Here is an 11482-nt window from a genome sequence, read left to right on the forward strand (position 1 = left end):
ATTGAAAAGAAGAAGAAAAAACCCACAAGATTGTAATTCACTCCTATTCAAATTATAGGGTAAAAACCGAAAAGTATGGAAAAAGAAATGTTGATTCTATTCCCCTCAGGCCATAGTGACCTGAGCTGATGTCACACCCCTGGAGCCTGATTGTCTTGGGTACCAAGGCTGGAGTGTCCTGGGGCTGAGGGAGCTGGGAGCATGTAGCAGGCAGTGTACCTCCACAGTGAACCTGGAGTGCCTGTTGCCCTCTGCAGAGCCCCCAACCTTCAGAAACAAGTGGGAGAAATTAAGAGTTTGGAATTGACATATATACAGTAATATATATCAAATAGATGATCAAAAAGTAACTACTGAATAGCATAGGAAAGTTGATAAGCACGCTGTAATCACCTATACATGAAAATGAACCCAAGGAGAATAAATAAACATCCATGCAAAACCGAATCATGTATCTGTACAACTGAAACAAACACATCAGAAATCAATAATATCCCAACATAAAATAACAAGGAAATTATAGGAAAAAAAAAAGAAGAGTGGGACATGAAGAAATGCTGCTCCCTTTTGGCCTTTTAACTTAACAACACCATGAAAAGCAGTGCTGCTGGGTATTTAATATGCACAAGGATCAAGGGGCTGAAAGTAAAAAATACCTTCAAGAAATGTCCTAGGTGTCACTGAAAAAAAAAAATTTCAAAACAAGGCAGGCATTCAAGTGGTCAATTTCAAGAGGTAAGTTTAACTCACACCCTTGAAAAGAATCACATGAAAAGATGTCCACATCACTTAATGTTAGAGACGTGCAAATAAAAACTACAATGAGGTATTTTCTCACATGGTTAACAGTGACCGTTGTCCAAAAGTTGACAAACAATAAATGCTGGAGAAAGTGTGGAGAAAAGGGAACCCTCCCACACTGTTAGTGAAAAGGTGGATTAGTAGCAGCCACTATGAAGAACAGTGTGCAGAATTTTTAAGAAATGGTCATGAGAGTGAAATTAGAATACTCCCTAACAGCATACATAAAAATAAACTCCAAATAGATTAAAGACCTAAATAAAAGGACAGATAATATGAAACTCTTAAGGGAAAAAGCAGAACACACTTTGACATAAAATGCAGCAAGTTTTTCTTTGACCTACCTCTTAGAATCATGAAAAATAAAAATAAAAAATAAAAAAAATAAATGAAAACAATAAAAATAAATGGGACCTAAACCAAAATCACCGCAGATGGTGATTGCAGCAATGAAATTAAAAGACTCTTACTCCTTGGAAGGAAAGTTATGACCAACCTAGACAGCATATTAAAAAGCAGAGACATTACTTTGCCAACAAAGGTCCATCTCGTCAAGGCTATGGTTTTTCCAGTGGTCATGTATGGATGCGGAGAAGGCAATGGCACCCCACTCCAGTACTCTTGCCTGGAAAATCCCATGGACGGAGGAGCCTGGTGGGCTGCAGTCCATGGGGTCGCTAAGAGTCGGACACGACTGAGCGACTTCACTTTCACTTTTCCCTTTCATGCACTGGAGAAGGAAATGGCAACCCACTCCAGTATTCTTGCCTGGAGAATCCCAGGGACGGCGGAGCCTGGTGGGCTGCCATCTATGGGGTCGCACAGAGTCGGACACGACTGAAGCGACTTAGCAGCATGTATGGATGTGAGAGTTGGACGGTGAAGAAAGCTGAGCGCTGAAGAATTGATGCTTTTTAACTGTGGTGTTGGAGAAGACTCTCGAGAGTCCCTTGGACTGCAAGGAGATCCAACCAGTCCATCCTAAAGGAGATCAGTCCTGGGTGTTCATTGGAAGGACTGATGTTGAAGCTGAAACTCCAATACTTTGGCCACCTTATGAGAAGAGTTGACTCATTGGAAAAGACCCTAATGCTAGGAAGGATTGGGGGCAGGAGGAGAAGGGGATGACAGAGGATGAGATGGTTGGATGGCATCATCGACTCGATGGACATGGGGTCGCAGTCTGACACAACTGAGCAACTGAGCTAAACTGAGCGAAGGATTTAAAGTTGTTGTTATGATAAATGGCCACAAGGTGGCAGCATGTCTTTATGTCCCTACCCTGGTTACTGGGGGAACCAGAGCCTTAGGGAAAGTCCTGTTCCTGGATTGTCAATTAGGGTGGAATGTGCCAGAAGAAGCACCCAAGACTTGTCTCCCATTCCTTCTTCCTTCCTTACCCTGTCCCCTGCACACATCCTGATTCCTGCAACACCACTCTGTGGAGGGTGCTTTCATCATAGATGGGGTGACCCTAAGGAGGGAAGCTGGAGGTGGGAACCCCATCACTTGGAAATTTGGAACCCAGGGGGCTTTTCAAAGCTCTTATAGCCCAGAGGCTCCACATCCTTTGGGTGCAGTAGGTGTAGTTTCACTGCAGGAGGACCCGCCAGGATCTGGAGGTTGTGGGCTGGTGCAGAGGGGAACAGGCTCACCAGGTCCATGGGGCAGGGCTCATTGGCTGGCACATCCTCCTCAGCTCCCTTAGCCCCAAGACAGTCCATCCAAGGGACCCAAGCCTGCCCAGGCTTCAGGGATGTGGCAGCAGCCCAGGTCAAATCTATGGTTTTTCCAGTGGTCATGTATGGATATGAGAGTTGGACTATAAAGAAAGCTGAGCGCCGAAGAATTGATGCTTTTGAACTGTGGTGTTGGAGAAGACTCTTGAGAGTCCCTCAGACTGCAAGGAGATCAACCAGTCCATCCTAAAGGAAATCAGTCCTGAATATTCATTGGAAGGACTGATGCTGAAGCTGAAATTCCAATATTTTGGTCACCTGATGCAAAAAACTGAGTCATTTGAAAAGACCCTGATGCTGGTTTCCCAGCACCTTCCCAGATTGAAGGTGTGAAGAGAAGGGGATGAGATGGTGGGATGGCATCACTGACTCAATGGACATGAGTTTAAATAAACTCCAGGAGTTGGGGTGGCAAGACCCTTGGTTAGGACACCAGGTCTCTGCCAGTTGGGCCCCTACGGTGGAAACGATTGAGTTCCTATAAGCTCTTGGCTTGGTAGATAGAAGTGTCAGGTCAGTCTCCTTCCCCGACACTTGTCCCAGAGAAGTCCTCCTCTTTTCCCTTTGGTTCTATGTGATATTAACTGTTTTTACAGCTGCCATGATAATGCTGAACACACTACCTTGGCGCTGGCAGTCCCAGTCTCTTGTTGTCCCGCTGAGGTGCTGTGAAAACACACCAGATGCTGGGCTGGAAGATGAAGGGCAGGGCAGGTCTCTGCTGAGCATGGATGGTCTACTGGAAGGAGATCACAGCAGCAACCTCACCTGCAGCTCATTGGCTTTTTGCCTGATTCGTGTGCCCTTCAATCAACTGCGCAGGTACACCTGCTCCCTTCTCACCATGCTTGTGCTGGTGAATTGGAATAATTACCAGGTAGCTCACCCGAGGAGTCTCCAGGAGCCCCAGGCATGGGGAACCTCACAGGGGTAAAGAGGGAATAGGCACAGGCCTGTATAAAATGACACTGTAAAGCACTTCCTAAACACAAGTCAAGTGAAGCTCACATGTAATCTTCCCTTTTTCTTAGCTTTGAGTGTATGGTCTCCCTCTGCACACGATTCTGACCCATGCAGATGGGGTGAGACTCACACAGTCCCCAGACCCCCCCACCTGGGGTCACACGTTCCCTTGGTCAGGACACCATGGCTGTGGTCAGCGGGCCCCCAGTGTGTAACCAAGCCAGGTCCATATGATCAAAGCTATGGTTTGTCCAGTAGGCATGTATCAATGTGAGAGTTGGACCATAAAGAAGGCTGAGCACCGAAGAACTGATGCTTTTGAACTGTGGTGCTGGAGAAGACTGTTGAGAGTCCCGTGGACTGCAAGGAGATCAAACCCATCAATCCTAAGGAAATCAACTGTGACTATTCATTGGACAGACTGATGCTGAAGCTAAAGCTCCGATACTTTGGCCACCTGATGGGAAAAGCTGACTCATTTGAAAGGCCCTGATGCTGGGAAAGGTTGAAGGCAGGAGGAGAAGGAGACAACAGAGGATGAGATGGCTGGATGGCATCACCGACTCAATGGACATGAGTTTGAGCAAACACCAGGAGATAGTGGAGGACAGGGAAGCCTGACGTGCTGCAGTCCATGTGGTCACAAATAGTTGGACTCGACTTAGACACTAAACAACAACAACCAGGTAGCCTACCTGAGGTGTCTCGATGAGCCCCAGGGGAGGTGAACTTGTCAGAGGGAAAGACTAAGAGCCCTACCTCAGCACTGACCCCTGCAAGGGCCATGGAACCCCACAGTTACCCAGAGAAACCCACCTCAGCTCCAGACCCCAGACATCGGAGCACTGACATTCAGACACAGGCAGAGTTTTCCAGGACAGAGGCCAGGCCGTGTCTCTACCCAGGTCTCCATGTCCTACTGCACAGAGAACCCGGTCAGGTGTAAATGTTCTCAGTGTAGAAGCACACGGTCTCATCTAAACATAATCAGTGTAGACAGGACTTGGGAGAGGTCTGAATCTACCATGTAGACAGAACTTGTTCAGGTTCAAAGTAGCTTAGGGCTGCGCTCCCAGGAGGCACAGGTCACACAGCTGGGGTCTCTCATCGTTGGACAGGGGGCTCACCCACATGTGAGAACTAAGATGTACCTTTCTTGAAGAAGAAATCATCACTGGGCTCCACACTTCACCCACATCAGCAAACGGAACAAAAGCTTTGTCACTAAACATTACCACGGGCAAAACAAAACTGTGACCAGGTTCTGTGGCCACATGGTGGTCAGGGCCCAGGGCGGAGCCAGGAACCTCCTGGAGCGCAGCAGGACAGACCGGAAGCGGCCCGGCTGCAGCGTCCCAGGCTTCCAGCAGGAGGCGCTGCCCCGGTTTCCTAAGAAGGACAGTCCTGCGCGGTCTGGCCAGGAGAGCGGGTCCATCCATCCTGATGGTCAGTTAGGGATGGAGCGCGCTCAAGTCCTGCTTCCCCGCAGGGTGGGTGGGGTGGGGAGCCTAACACTTCCTAGGCTCCTGGTCAAGTGACTTCGTGCCGGGGTTGACGCCCACAGGGCACCGCGCTGCATCCAAGCGGAGAATACAGGCAGAGGTGGGGCATAGACGCCCCCAGAGCAGAGAACCCACAGGGAGCTCCCGCTTGTGCCCGCTTGCCCACCTCGGGCCCCAAGCCCCCAGCCCATGACCCATTACCACACAAACACACACACCCACGTCGCACACATATGTGCTGTGCACCTACACCATGCACACAAACAGCACATGTCCGCAAACAGGCGCACACACACGCATAGCACACACAGGGGGAATAAAATGAATACACTTTGGCGTTCGTTCCTAAACACAAGTGAAGCTCACATGCATTATTCCCTTCTGAGCTTTGATGGGTTTCAAAATAAAAAAGTTTATAAAGTAGTTAATGGTGAATGACTTTTGGATCATCATGGGACTTTCTGAAGTTATTCCACAAATATTACAGGACGTGAGAGATGAATGTAGATACTCTGTGTGTCCCTCAGCAGAAGAATGGACAAGCAGACCATGGTCCATCCACAGAATAAGTGTTGTCCAGCCTGAAAGGAAGGCAGTTCTGACACAGGCTACAGCATGGATGAACCCTAGGTCATTATGCTCAGTGACATAAACCAGAAACGGAAGAACAAATGATGTTTGAGTCCACTCATACAAGGCCCCAAGAGCAGTCGGCTCCATATTCACAGAAAGCAGAATGGTGAGTGCCAGAGCGTGAGGGAGGTGAAAGGGGACTGAGTGTCTTGTGGGGACCGTCTCGGTTTTGCAAGATTGAAGTAGCGACTGAACAGCAACAACACACACACACAAGCACGCACTGCAGCAGCATTTACAATAGCTGAGATTCGGAAGTAACCAAAATGTACACGGACAGATGAATGAATGAAGTCATATATGCATAGAATGGAATATGATTCAGCCATGAAAAAAATGCCATTTGCAGGGATAATCTAGAACAATCATAGATTAATCTAGAACAATCATAGTAAGTGAAGTACTTCAGAAGGAGAAACTGGTACCAATGAGCTATTTTATAAAAGTGAAATACATGCACAGTCTTAGGTTACCGAAGGGGAGTTGTAGGTGGAAGGCATAAATTAGGAGGTTGGGATTAATTTATACTCAAATACATATAGAATATAGAATCAACACGGACCTACTTTAGAAAAGGTGGTGTACTACACACTTTATAATAACGTGTATGTGAAAAAAGCAAAGATGAATCAATATGTGTATGGGGATAAGTGATGAAGAATCTCTCGACCTACAAACACAACATTGTAAGTCAGCTATCCTCCAAAAGAAGTAAACATTAAGTTTAAAAAAAAAAGAAAAAAGAGGATTAATGAGACACAGGCTTCTGGCATGTGCCAGAAGAAACCATGGACCAGAAGTAACCCTAAGGTTCTGGTTACTGTAAGGAGTAAGGCATGAAGAAATCCTGTCTCCTTGTGGCCTTTTCCGGCAACAGAAACTTTAAAGCTATTGCTTATGCTGCAGTGAAATAAGAAAAAGTTTTTTCTCTTTGGCCTTTTGATTCCTGCTCTACTTTAGCTGTCCTGATCTACAGTCTGCATTGATAACTAAGTTTTCTTCTTTTCAGAATATTAACCTATTGACTATTTGAAACAATGCAGAAAGGAACAAGAATATAGGAAACTTGTACCTCTGTGGAAATAAATGTTTTCTGGAGGAAATAGAAAGATGGCTTTAATCCCCAAGCTGGCAGAGGAGAGAACACACTAGGCTTGTGCTCAAGAACTGTGATGGGGAATCCAGGGGATCACACAGTTGGGGCTCAAAGTCAGAGGCTGGAGATAAAGAACAAACATGTAAGGATCCTGTATTCTTTCTTTTTGCATTGTTTCAAAACAGTCAACAGGCTAGCGTCAGAGAGCCCAGTAACTTGGGTCTGGCAGGCAGTCCCAGGAGTTGGGTCCATTGCCTTTTGTGGATTGCACTGCAGCTTTCTTTCTGTAATGCAAAAAGAGAGACAAACAAACTACAAAGGAAGGTTTGCAGAGAGAGTAACATAAAGTTAAGCATCACTTAAGGATGTGACTAGCATGAAATTAAAAGATAATAGACACAAAGTATGGCTCATGCGGAGTTAGAGGGCAGTAGGCTCGGGATATCCCTGGAGAAGGGCATGGCAACCCTCTCCAGTATTCTTATCTGGAGAATTTCATGGACAGAGAAGCCTAGTGAGCTACAGTCCATGAGATCACAAACAGTCGGACATAACTGAGCAACTAACACACACACACACACAGGTGCAGGATGTAGCTTACATAACAGGTTAGTCTTCTGTAAAGAAGGAAGCAGTTATCAGTGCAGACTGTAAATCAGGAACAGTTAGAGAAGAACTCAAAAGGCAAAAGAGAAAGAGAAAACTATTTTTTATTTCACTGCCATACTTATGAATACTTCATATTCACAAGGACTGCTGGGCTCCAAATGATACTGGCACTTTAAAAATTTCCATGGGTAACTAATTGAAAATAAATAAAAACTGGGCAGACTGTGAAAAAGAAAGTTTCCACAGTTAATTCCACACACACTAGTTAAAATCAAAATCCATGAAAATGAGATGCACATCAGGAATTGTTCGAGACATGCAAATCAAAACCACAGCGAGGGAACACTCTGCACCTGTTTGAAAGGCCATCCTCAGTCTACAAAGGAAAAGGGTGGAGAAAACATGGAGGAAAGAGAATGCCTCCGGTGCTGACGATGTAAATGCTAAGACTCACTGTGGAGAGGAGGATGGAACTGTCTTTTTTTTTTAATTTTTAGTAAGACAAACATATTGATTCCAGCCTAAGTCACAGGAGGACTTAAAACATGTCCTGCTCAGCGTTCCCTCAACGTCAACACCAACAAGGGAAGAAGGTGCCTGAACAGCAGCTCCGCCCAAAGCCCACAGACAGCCTCGGCGAGGGACACATCAGTCAAGTCTCTTCCTCATGAGGCGGTTAACGAGGCTCCCCTCTCATAGCAAAGGGCCCCTTAACTCCAAATTCATTTTCCACAGAGAAGAGAAAAGAATCAGACATAAACTATAAACTAAATCAAGTATCTTTATTTTTAGATTTAAATATAAAAAGTAAAGGATAAAAGCAGTAAAAATTACACTTCAAGTGAATAAATTACAAACTAAATCAACTATATATTCTGACATTTATAAAACAGAGGAGGAGGATGGAAGCCACACAAATTACCATAAGTGAGCGGCCCTTGACTATGTGGGTACCACCCAAGTTCTTCAGTTGACTTCACCGCTAGACTTCGCTGCAGACACCATCTAGGAACCAGAGCTGCTCTTTCCATCACACCAGGAGGAGCCTTCTTTGTCACCGGGGCACAGAGAGAACCCAAGTCTGTGCCTTCAGGCTCCTCTTCTGCCAGGCTCCAAGCAGAAGGCTCAACCTGAGTTGTGTTCTTCATCTTCTGCTGCAGGTTAATGGTGTTAAAATGAAGCAAAGGAAGTGCCTAGAAGTTAGGCACCTCCCCTTTCTGCAGTTGTTTTATTTTCTTCTCCTTCTGTAAGTGACTTTTTTGAATCAAAAAAGAAAGGGCCTGTTTCCGTAGTTCTCCTCACTGGGATTTTGGGCTTAAAAGGTACTCCGTAGTGGGGCAATTGTTGAGCTCTTATCACTACTGGCTGTTCCTCATCTTCATCTTCTTGGGTGGGTTTTGGGGTTCTCTTCTTCCAAACAAAGGCAGATGACCTGGGGTCAATGAGTGGAATTTCTTTCTTTTCAGGAACACTCACAACATCTAACAAGCTACAAGAAAGGCAAGGCTGTGCATGAAATTTAAAGTGTTTATCTTCCTATACTTTCTTTGCTTCTCATTGTTTGATTCTTTTCTCTGTTTCAAAATCAAAGCCAATAGGGATGGTGAGTGGCTTCTCTGGCAGTTTCTTAGGCAAAATGGACCCACTGTCAAGAATCCCAAAATCTAGTTTCTGTGCTTTAAATTTGAATAGACTTTAGGACTTCCCTGAGTGCCCAGGGTTTAAGAATCCACCTTGTAATGCAGGAGTCAGGTTCGATGCCTGGTCTGGGAGCTAAGATCCCACAGGCTTCGGAGCAACTAGCCCGTGAGCCACGCTAGAGAGTCCCTGCATCTCAATGAAAGACTGCACGATGCAATGAAGATCTCAAGTGTCACAACTAAGTCCTGACACAGACAAATAAATAAATATGTAAAAAAAAACTGTAGAGCCCTGCTTCTACAGGATTACATTTCTTGGATTTTCCATTTGTTTCCAACACCTCCACCACATCTTGCTGCATTTTTATTCCCTTCTCTGACTCTTGCTTCTCAGTACTTTTTAGCATCTTCTGTATATGAGAAAAAGAACCTGAAAAAGAATATATATGTGTTTATGCATGGCTGAATTAAGTTCCTGTACACCTGATACAAACACAGCATTGGACATCAATTCTATTCCACGATCAAAATAAAATTACAGAGCAAGTAAAAGAAAAAAGAAAGGGGCATGAAGAAATGCTGCCACCCTGTGGCCGTTTTCCATAACAACAACGTTAAAAGCTGTGCTGATGGACACAGTATTCAGAAGGCCTGCGGGGTTGAGTAAACAACTGCCCTCAAGAAATGTTCTAGGAGTGTTCATAAAAAAAACAGGGCAGACATTCAAGAAGTCAGCTGCAAGAGGTTTCACTCATACTCTTTAAAAAAAAAATCACAGGAAATGATGTCAACCTTGCTGAATATTAGAGAAATCCAAATCAAAACTACAATGAGGTATCACCTCACACGGATCAGAATGGCCTCTGTCAAACATTCTACAAAGAACCAAGGCTGGAGAGGGTGTGGAGAAATGAGAACCCTTCTCCAACGATGCTGGAAAGTAAACTGGGAACAGCCACTATGGAGATAGCGTGCATGCTAAATCACTTCAGTTGTGTTTGAATCTTTTTGACCCTGTAGACTGTAGCCTGTCAGGCTCCTCTGTCCATGGGATTCTCCAGGCAAGAATGCTAGAGTGGGTTGCCATGCCCTCCTCCAGGGGATCTTTCCAACCCAGGGATCGAACCCAGGTCTCTTGCACTGCAGGCAGATTCTTTACCATCTGAGCCACCAGGGAAGCCTGAATATGCCTGTTCCAATAGATTAAAGCTTCCCCAACTGTAGTTTGGAGAGACATTGCTCTGGAAAGCTCCCTGATATTCTCTATACTTCTTCAAGTAATACACCTTTCCTTCCAATGAGCTTTGGCTGAGTTGTATCTTCTGGTTTAACAACCCCCGAGAGGCAAATCCACTTTTCTGGTAACATCTCTCCATCCAGACTCCCAACCAGCACTCCTGGCCCCCTTTGATAATAATTCTACAGTCAGTTGTCTTGCTTCCAATACATGGAAATCATGTTATTTTTTTGCGAGCAAAGCTAGGTAAGGGCCAGAAACAGTGTCCCCATTTTATCTTGTGAAGCCAGTAGGTGTCAAGCAAACTCTCTTCTGTGCATCCATGATCCTCTAATTCAATGCCTCCTTTTATGGAAAACACTGGCAGAGCTTTGAGGTTTTATTTATAGCTCATTTCTGAAGCCTTTTAATACCTACATTGTGCTTAGTCACTCAGTCATGTCCAACTCTTTGCAATCCCATGAACTGTAGCCTGCCAGGATCCTCTGTCCATGGGGATTCTCCAGGCAAGAATACTGGAGTGGGTTGCCATACTTTCCTCCAGGGGATCTTCCCAACCCAAGGATCGAACCCAGGTCTCCCGCATGGCAGGAGGATTTTTTCCTGTCTGAGCTACCAGGGAAGCCTATACCTGCATTAAATATACAGATTACTCATCAGTACCGGAGAAGGAAATGGCAACCCACTCCAGTACTCTTGCCTGGAAAATCCCATGGATGGAGGAGCCTGAAGGGCTACAGTCCATGGGGTCACGAAGAGTCGGACACGACTGAGCGACTTCACTTTCACTTTTCACTTTCATGCATTGGAGAAGGAAATGGCAACCCACTCCAGTGTTCTTGCCTGGAGAATCCCAGGGACGGCGGAGCCTGGTGGGCTGCCGTCTATGGGGTCGCACAGAGTCGGACACGACTGAAGCGACTTAGCAGCAGCAGCACCAGTACCACTTCTACTTTGAGGTTAAAAATCCTCCAAGTTTTTCCTAATATACTTATTACTCCATGAATTGCGTTTAAATCTTTGACCATATGTTATTTACCTTGTGTCTCATCTGAATTTAGTTAATTACAGTTTTCCCCTGAATAATGCAGTACTCATCACATACAGTTCTTGCCAAAACTGGATTTGACAAGGTAGGGCACAGGTGGCCTGGGAGAGAGTTCGAGAGCAAGACTTCAAGTCGGGTGGAGGCGAGAGTCTAGTTCAGGGAACTGGAAAGAAACACCCAGCCTGAGGACCAACCGCCGACTTGAGGCTCCGGG

At 45.5% G+C, this 11482-nt stretch overlaps 1 protein-coding gene across 7 annotated transcripts in view; it reads right to left on the reverse strand.

The window, feature by feature from the left end:
- DRC4 (dynein regulatory complex subunit 4) overlaps positions 1–11482 on the reverse strand; it is a 123189-nt gene that overhangs the window by 81579 nt on the left and 30128 nt on the right. The window contains exon 12 of one of the 7 annotated variants that reach the window (XM_081508024.1): positions 8112–9413. The exons of the other annotated variants lie outside the window; for them this stretch is intronic. The gene's annotated coding sequence lies outside the window, so the exon portion shown is untranslated. Of the gene's footprint in view, positions 1–8111; positions 9414–11482 lie in introns of those variants that run through there. 7 annotated transcript variants of the gene reach the window in all.

The sequence above is a fragment of the Giraffa tippelskirchi genome, chromosome 7 (genome assembly GCF_054371585.1).
Source record: "Giraffa tippelskirchi isolate mGirTip1 chromosome 7, T2T-mGirTip1v1.2.pri, whole genome shotgun sequence".
NCBI classification, from domain to species: domain Eukaryota; kingdom Metazoa; phylum Chordata; class Mammalia; order Artiodactyla; family Giraffidae; genus Giraffa; species Giraffa tippelskirchi.